Source organism: Narcine bancroftii, chromosome 8 (genome assembly GCF_036971445.1).
Source record: "Narcine bancroftii isolate sNarBan1 chromosome 8, sNarBan1.hap1, whole genome shotgun sequence".
Taxonomy (NCBI): Eukaryota; Metazoa; Chordata; class Chondrichthyes; order Torpediniformes; family Narcinidae; genus Narcine; species Narcine bancroftii.
This window is the reverse complement of record NC_091476.1, coordinates 99,265,063-99,273,049: the sequence shown is the minus strand read 5'-3', so window position 1 is coordinate 99,273,049 and position 7,987 is coordinate 99,265,063. Positions and strand designations below refer to the sequence as shown.

General features: G+C 38.5%; 1 long non-coding RNA gene across 1 annotated transcript; it reads left to right on the top strand.

The window, feature by feature from the left end:
- The first annotated feature begins 3,188 nt into the window (after positions 1-3,188).
- Positions 3,189-5,836, top strand: LOC138741059 (uncharacterized). The gene is made up of 2 exons (XR_011343303.1): positions 3,189-3,318; positions 5,762-5,836. It is a non-coding gene; the product is annotated as an uncharacterized lncRNA (long non-coding RNA).
- Positions 5,837-7,987: the final 2,151 nt, after the last annotated feature.

Below are 7,987 nucleotides of genomic sequence, written 5' to 3'. Positions count from 1 at the left end.
TTCCATTTGTAATTTGATGAATACTACCTTCCTCTGTGCACGGCATTGCCTATTGCAATTTAAAGTGGTCCATTGAGTACATGTCTAAAGTTAAATTATCTAATTTTTGCTCTGATCTAAACCCTTTATGTGACAAATGTAAAATTGCTGAGGCTTCTTTGATTCTCACGTTTTGGACTTTGCCTAGTTTAGAAAAATTTTGGAAAGATATTTTTCAAACATTATTGGTGATTCTTAAGGTTAAATTAGAATCCTGTCCTTAAATTGCTCTTTTTGGATCATTTCAAGATGATGACATGTTATTGACTTCATCGATAGCCAGATGTGTAATTTTGATTAAATGGAAAGAGAACACTCTCCCTACACACACACAATGGTTAAATGACATTATGTCTTGTTTGTTTAGAAAAAAAATTAGATATGCCATTAAAGATTAAAATACCAATGTCATTAAAAACATGGGGTCCTTTTATGGACCATTACCACAATCTAAAGCTTTAAGGTTGTCATACCCTTCGGTGCTGTGCTGCCTGTTTCCAGGTTGTCATCATTTGATATCCACACATTAGTTTTTTATCCAACCTTCTATAGTGGTAGGAGTTTTGAATTATATTTTTTTCTTTTACTTACAATTTGTATTGCTTACATAATTGTATTGTTTAATTTCTGTATTATTGTAAAACTCAAAAATATCTTAAAAAAAATTGAATATATTCATAATGTGAAATTGCTCAAAGAGCTTATAAAATTTGATTCAAACTCTTTTCCTTCCCCACGGAGATTGTGTTGCTCACTTGTTTTATAAAATGTAGTCTTATCGACCAGATAGGGAATCATAATTTGACTTCTTGTTAAGATAGATCTAAGTAAAGATCTGGACTAACTGGACAAACAAATCAAATGCTGAAAGAATTGGATAGATGTGAATAGGATGTTTCCCTTGGTGGGCAAGGATAAGAGGGCACAGTCTTTCGCCAAAGAGTCGTGGATTTGTGGCCCAATCATTGGGGAGATTGACATATATTTAATAAGTTAAGGTATCAAAGGATATGGGGAAAAGACAGTTAATTGGAACTAGGTGAGAACAGTTTAGCTCAGGGTGGATTTGCAGAGCAGATTCAATAAGCCAAATGGCCTACTTCTATTCCCTTACCTTATGATCTACTGCAATTTGTCTACACTCAATGCCTTCATAGCTGAAACAATATCACTTACCCTCCACTCAACTTTGGATCACCTAGGCAAGAACAACACATACATCTGGCTCAGCCTGGAACACTATCATTTCTTCAGTCTTGTCAACAAGCTCCAAGACCTGGACCTCTGCACTTGCCCCCTCTTCAAATGGATCCTTGATTTCCTCATCAGAAGACCACAGTTAGTACAAATTGGAAACAGTTTTCCCTCTTCACTGACGATCAACAGAGGTGCACCTCAAGGATGCATGCTTAGCCCACTGCTCTACTCACCCAACACCCATGGCTGTGTGGTGAGGCACAATTCAAATGCCTTCTACAAATTTGCTGATGACACCATGGTCGTTGGCAGAATTACATTTGGCAGTAAGGAAGCATAGAGGAGGGAGATATATCAGGTAGTTGAGTGGTGTCACAACAACTTACACTCAACAAGCAAAACTAAGGTTCTGGTTGTGGACTTCAAGAGGGGGAAATCAGAACACAAATCAGTCCTCATTGAGGGTCAACAGTGGACAGGGTCAAGAACTTCAAATTCCTGGCTGTCAACATCTGAAGATCTATCCTGCGGTCTCCATGTTGATGCAATCATGAAATAGGCCCACCAATGGCTATAAATGGTGAGGAGTTTGAGCAGATTTGGTATATCACCAAAGACTCTTGAAAACATCTACAGGTATACCATGGAGAGCATTCTGTCTGGTTGCATCATTGTCTGGTATGAACATATGCAAAGGAGAGGTAAAGATTCCAGAATATTCTTAACTCAGCTTGCGCCACCATGGCATCTGTCTTCACTCCATCGTGAACATCTACAGAGGAAAACAGCCTCTATCCTCTACCCTTAAGGACCCTCTTTGCAATGAAGACGAGTACCCAGTGGCAAAAGGACAGCTTCCTCCCCTCTGCCATCATGAACCATAGGTATTTACTCACTTTATCCTATTTTCTGGCAATATTTATTTGTTTTTGAAATGCAATTTATAGGAATATTTGCAGTGTAATGCTGCTGCAAAACAATGAATTTCATGACAACAAATTCTGATAATTCTATAATTTAAAATAAGAATTCCCAAAGGAAATATTTGTTTTTTTTCCCCCCCTCTGGAAACTCAGCACAACTTATCCACCTCTGCAAACATCCTGAGCACTTTAAAAAAGTATCAAAAAAATGCTGATACTATTGTAGGGAAAAAGGATACATTTTAAGGCTAAAGGACGGGAAAGATATGACGAGAAAGATCACAGCTGATGGTGGTGGGGTGAGTTTTGGGGGGCGGGATAGGGTGTGATCCTAAGAGACAGAAGTGGAAGCGTACAGATTTCTTGGATATCTGTGTGGCTGGAAGAGGTACAAGGCAAAAACAGCAGGGAAGACATGATGGATTCAGAACAAGGATGATAATTTTTAAAATTGAGTTTTTTGTTTATCAAAACCTAAAGGATGTCAGTGAGGATAAAGGACATAAGTGACAGGGATCCTTTGCATGTTAGGACTTTGTTAAGGCAGCTTTTAGATGTCTTTGACAAACAGTAGAACAGGAAGGTCAGTTCAGATGTCTAACAAGCAGAGTTAATAGGGTCTTTAGCACCAGGATGGCTGACTAACATTGCCTGATTTTGTACTTGCTCAGTCCAACCTACTGCTGAAGACCTCATCAATTTGAAGATTGATGAAGTTTTTGCTTAAATATTTCTAAAAAAAAATAAATGGTGAATGAAGCACCAAAGTACAGATCATTGTAGATGCAAAGGAATTTAGGAAGAGCTCCTTCCAACAGCTGAAGCAGAAGTTAGGAAGTGGATGGAGAGTGATACAAGGATGCAACAAAAGTCAGGCTTACCTGAGATAAAGACAAGGGAAGTGTCATCAATATGAGATGCAATGATCGTGGGGGCGTTTTTAAGCAAGAATTGAAAGGGAGGCAACGACATCACAGAAGAGAAAGGATGATGCATTGAAATAGTAATTAAATAAAAATTAGAAAAGAGAGCTGAAACAATAATGGTAGCAGAGAACGAGGACTTCAAATGAAAGACAAAAGTGCTGCATCAGGAAGAAATGAGGACTTCGTGCCAGTGGAGAGAATGATACAGTGTGATGATGGGGCAAGTATAGTCGGTGAGCAAGCTTTGTTTGTGGACAAATGGTAGAGGGATTAGTGATATATGATTCAATGAGAACCCCCCCATGGTGCACATGGTGTGAAAATTAAAATAAAAATTGCAATTGTTGGAAATATGATACAAAAGCAGAAATGCTAGAAATTCAAGATGCCTTTATTGCCACGTAATAAAACATAAAATTTAATGCTAAACAAAATTTCCTTAGTCGACCGTAAGGCAGATGAAGATTTACTATCAGCAGAAATCGTCTGGTGCTCCTTACAGTCAGAAAAAGAAAGCAAAAGAGACTCCCCCCAGTCATGCAGTGTCTATGGATTTACCTCCAGTGTTCCCGCAGCCTCTACGACCTTGAGTCCAAACTATTAACAACCTGAGCTCCAGATCCAAATTTCTGACATGATGAGGAACCTCTCAGCACCCTTGGCAATCTCTTGCATCCCAGTTCTGATACCTTGTACCCCTTCAGATAGTCTTGAGCCAGTCTCCAGCAGTCCGCAGCCTGGTGCAAGTCTCTTGACTGCAGTCACCAGCAGCCCACAGCCGCGAGGGTTTCTCACCTCCAGTCATCAACAGCTCACCACCTGTGTATTCTTCAGCCTCCGAATCCCTCGATGGTTCACTGCCTTGGTCAACCATCACATGGGTCATCTCCTCTGCTTCTCAAACAGGGTGGTCTCCCTTTTTTCTTGTGCCCTGTACCAATCCTGTGTGTCCCTGGAGTCTGGAACTCCTCAAGGCTGCTGCCAAACACAAGGACCACCATCTTGGTCCTAGACCCCGCGGTCGCAGAATTTTAAAATAGACCACTGTTAATATATTTCAAGCCAGTATGGAGCTGACTGCTGTGTCTCCGCTCCCCACTCTTAGCCTCGAAGCTGGATATGAAATGTATCAGGCTCCCTACTGAGGGCCTTAGTTCTCACCAATGATTTAAGCAGTGAGGAGGGGTCCAATAGCCCAAGGAGTTCTGGGCTATACTTGGGCTGTGACTTCTGTATCTGATCATACACAGATAAAAAATCCAAAGCAAGTTGATGCATGGGTAGGTCTGGTAGAATTGCTCATCACTTTGGCTTGGCCTGGCCTGCATAACTAATGTAATTTCTTTCATTTCAATAAATTTGAGGAACAATATCAATTCAAACTCATTAAATTTCTTCCTTAACAATCGTTAGTTCATTCTGTTGCAAATAATTAGTGCATTGGAATTTAGAACTGAAAAATATTAAATAATCATTACTTTCAGGGCTTCTGTGCAATTATATTCTCTTTTTGTTTCATACTTTTTGTTTCATACTTATCTTCCTAACTCATTTGCCCCTAGCTCTTTGCTGGGGCATTATCATAATCTAAATCACTCAGGGATAATCTGATGAAAAAAAACTGATTTATACCATTTGTGAATAATTTTTCTCGATCTCTGCTGAGGAAGTGAATGCTGCACTGGGTTTGACTGCTTGTACTTTTTTGCTGGGATTTTGAAGTTCAGCAAAAAGTTGATATAATTTGATGTTGTGTCGATACAGATATTCCTTAAAAAATACTAAACCTCCCTACCCTGTAACTGTCTATTTTTCTTTCATCCATGTGCCTTAGAGTATCTTAAATGCATCTAATGTTCAGCCTCCACCACCATCCATGACAAGGCATTCCAGATACCCAGAACTCTCTGTGTAACCCCTGATGTTTCCCCTAAACTTCCATCCCTTCACTTTGTACATATGTCCTCTGGTGTTTGCTGATTCTGTCCTGCAAAACTGGTGTTGGTTGTCCACCCTATCATAATCTTGTAGACCTCTATTAAGTCTCCTCTCATCAGTCTATGCATCAAAAAGAAAAGTCCCAGCTCTGCTAATGTTGCCTCATAAGATTTATTTTCTAATTCAGGGAACATCCCAGTAAATCTCCTCTGCACTCTCTCTCTAGTTTCTACATCCTTCCTATAATGAGGTGACCAGAACTGAACACAATTCTCCAAGTGTAGTTTCACCAGATATTTGTAGAGTTGGAGCATGACCCCTCGACTCTTGAACTCAATCCCCCTATTAATAAAGCCCAACATCCCATAGGCCTTCTTAACTATCCTATCAACCTTGCAGGATGTATGGATTTACACCCCAAGGTCCCTCTGTTCATCCACACTCCTAAGTAACCGATCATTAACCCTGTACCCAGCCTTCTAGTTTGTCCTTCCAAAATGCATCACCTCACACTTATTCAGACTGTACTCCAATTTCTCTAATACATTCAGTTTGCAGGCTATTAAGCAGTGTTCCCTCTAAACTGTGCATGAAACTCATTAATGTGCGCAACCAACCATGTGTGCCCGTGTGCACAGCTTAGAGGGAACTGCTATTGAGTAATCAACAAAGTTCAAATTCACAATTTGTATGCCTGTGCATTAATGTTCCAAATTAAATTTCTTTTTTTTTTAAAAGCTTCAGAAGCTGGACTACTGAAGAAAGTGGTGGAAATACTCAGCATCTGTGGAGAAAATCATGTTGAGGATCCTTTGGCAGAGTTATATTCTTTTCTAAAACATTCACCAATGTGACTGCTTTTGCAAACTGCATTCAATATCCATTCTACATCTGGACCAGTTATTGCCAGACCTTGCTAAATGTTATAATATTTGCCTTCACTGTTATTTTTATTGTAAGAGAAAGAATAGTGAGGGCTAAACCTAGTAAAGAGGGATGTGGAATTTGCTAATGTGTTAACAAGGCACCAAAGACAGTCCCAAAAGTAGTGCTGTGCAATACAACAGTGACAACACCCAAGTATCAGAAACACTATTAATTAATTGTTACAACGTCTATACCCTTTGCTGAAATAGAAAATCAGATTTATTTTTACGTCAGTTACAATTATAGCATTGTTATAAGCAGAAATTTAGACCCATTGTTAACTAAGTAAAACTTAAAGACCAATATGAATCCTATTCTGTAATCAACCTTTATTTTGCACATAACTAGATCTTTGTAACTCCCATTCTGTAATCAAAACTGTAAGTTAGTCATGTTTCTGTAATTATGTTCATCGAGAGTATAAAACTGTATCAAAAACACGCTCAGGAGATCGGCTTTGACTGGTCTGAGGTGGATAATTTTTAACATATTGCTCATCCAATCTGCGTGGTTTTTCATTTTACTCCTACACTTTCAATGGCTTCTGGGCACTCGTGAACTTGTCAAGAACTGCACCATGTCATATTAATGGTAGAAAAGTTGAACAGCAATCATAGCACATTCAACATTGAAAAGCATCCTGAGACCATCTCACAGGAGCATGATGAGACAGAACATAAATTTATAGTCTATTAGGAGTTATTGATCTAGAAATATAACCACATGGGATCACAATAAATCACAACATTCAAATGGCTGCACACTTTGATGTACATGACACTGACCTGGCAGCAACTGCTGGACATATCTCATCATCAATGATGCAACACCAGAAGAGAAAGCAAGGTGGGACTTGACCAGGAAAGAAGGCTTATTGTTAAAAGGACTTCTTACACCAGTGAACGTTATTGTGAGATGGAGAGACTTCTGCAGAATCCAGCAATGCACTAAGTCCTGATGGAGATTTCTTGACATTTTGCCAGCGAGGCTTTCTTCTGGTTGATGGGGTGAGGGACAACTGGTATGTGCCATTTCCAAGTGCGTGACACAATGCCACTGCTTCAACTTCAGGGGCCTGAAGCCATGTGCCCTGCATTTGCAGTTTGTGCATTTCTATGTGATTTTCCCTTGGGGGCTTCAATTTTCTCCCATTTTCCCAAACACATGGGCTGTGCTTGGTTAATGATCTACTGTAAATGACTTCTCAATACAGGATTCTTCTTTTTCAATACTTTTTATTGGTTTAATTAAATAAATGTTACATAGATACATGGCAATAAAATAAAATATTTACATATTTTATATAGCACTAAAAATAGTATTGAAATCTATATTACGTTGAAAAGAATTTAAAAAATTCTACTGATTATCTATTTATCCATCCCCTCCCTTCAGAGGTTACTGGCTTAACACAAACAGTCCACTTCTAATAATTAATAAAAAGTAAACAATGGGGTCAAAAACCAAAAAAAAAAATTAATCTTACAAATTTTGAAAATAATTAAGTAATGGTCCCCATAAACAGCTAAGATTCATTTCAGATGTGGAACATCTAATTTTTTCCAAAGTCAGATATGCTATCATATCAGACAACCAGTGAGTGTGAGTGGGAGGGACATCATCTTTCCATCTCATTAATATGGGCTTTTTTAACCATGAGGAAGGTGAGGGCAACTGCATGGGATTGTGAAGCAGTCAATATCAAACCTGTTGGCCCACTTATTCTAAAGAGAGATTAAAAAAAGGATTTCAAGTAATATTAAGAACTAAAGACAAGGTACAAAATACCCCTTCCAAAAAATTGGAAAAAGAAGGACGTAAGCAGAACCTTCTTAAGTTATATATTTAGAAGAGAGATTAGAATAGAATTTAACCAAATGAACTAATGGAATAATGGGCTTAGTGTACGACCATAAATCATGATAATGAGTGTCCAGCACAAAGAGGGGATGAATCCATCTATTTCAGAATAGAATTCCATGTAGTTTCATAAAATATCTGTTGAAAATCCTGTTCCCATCATTTTTTAAAAAAAAT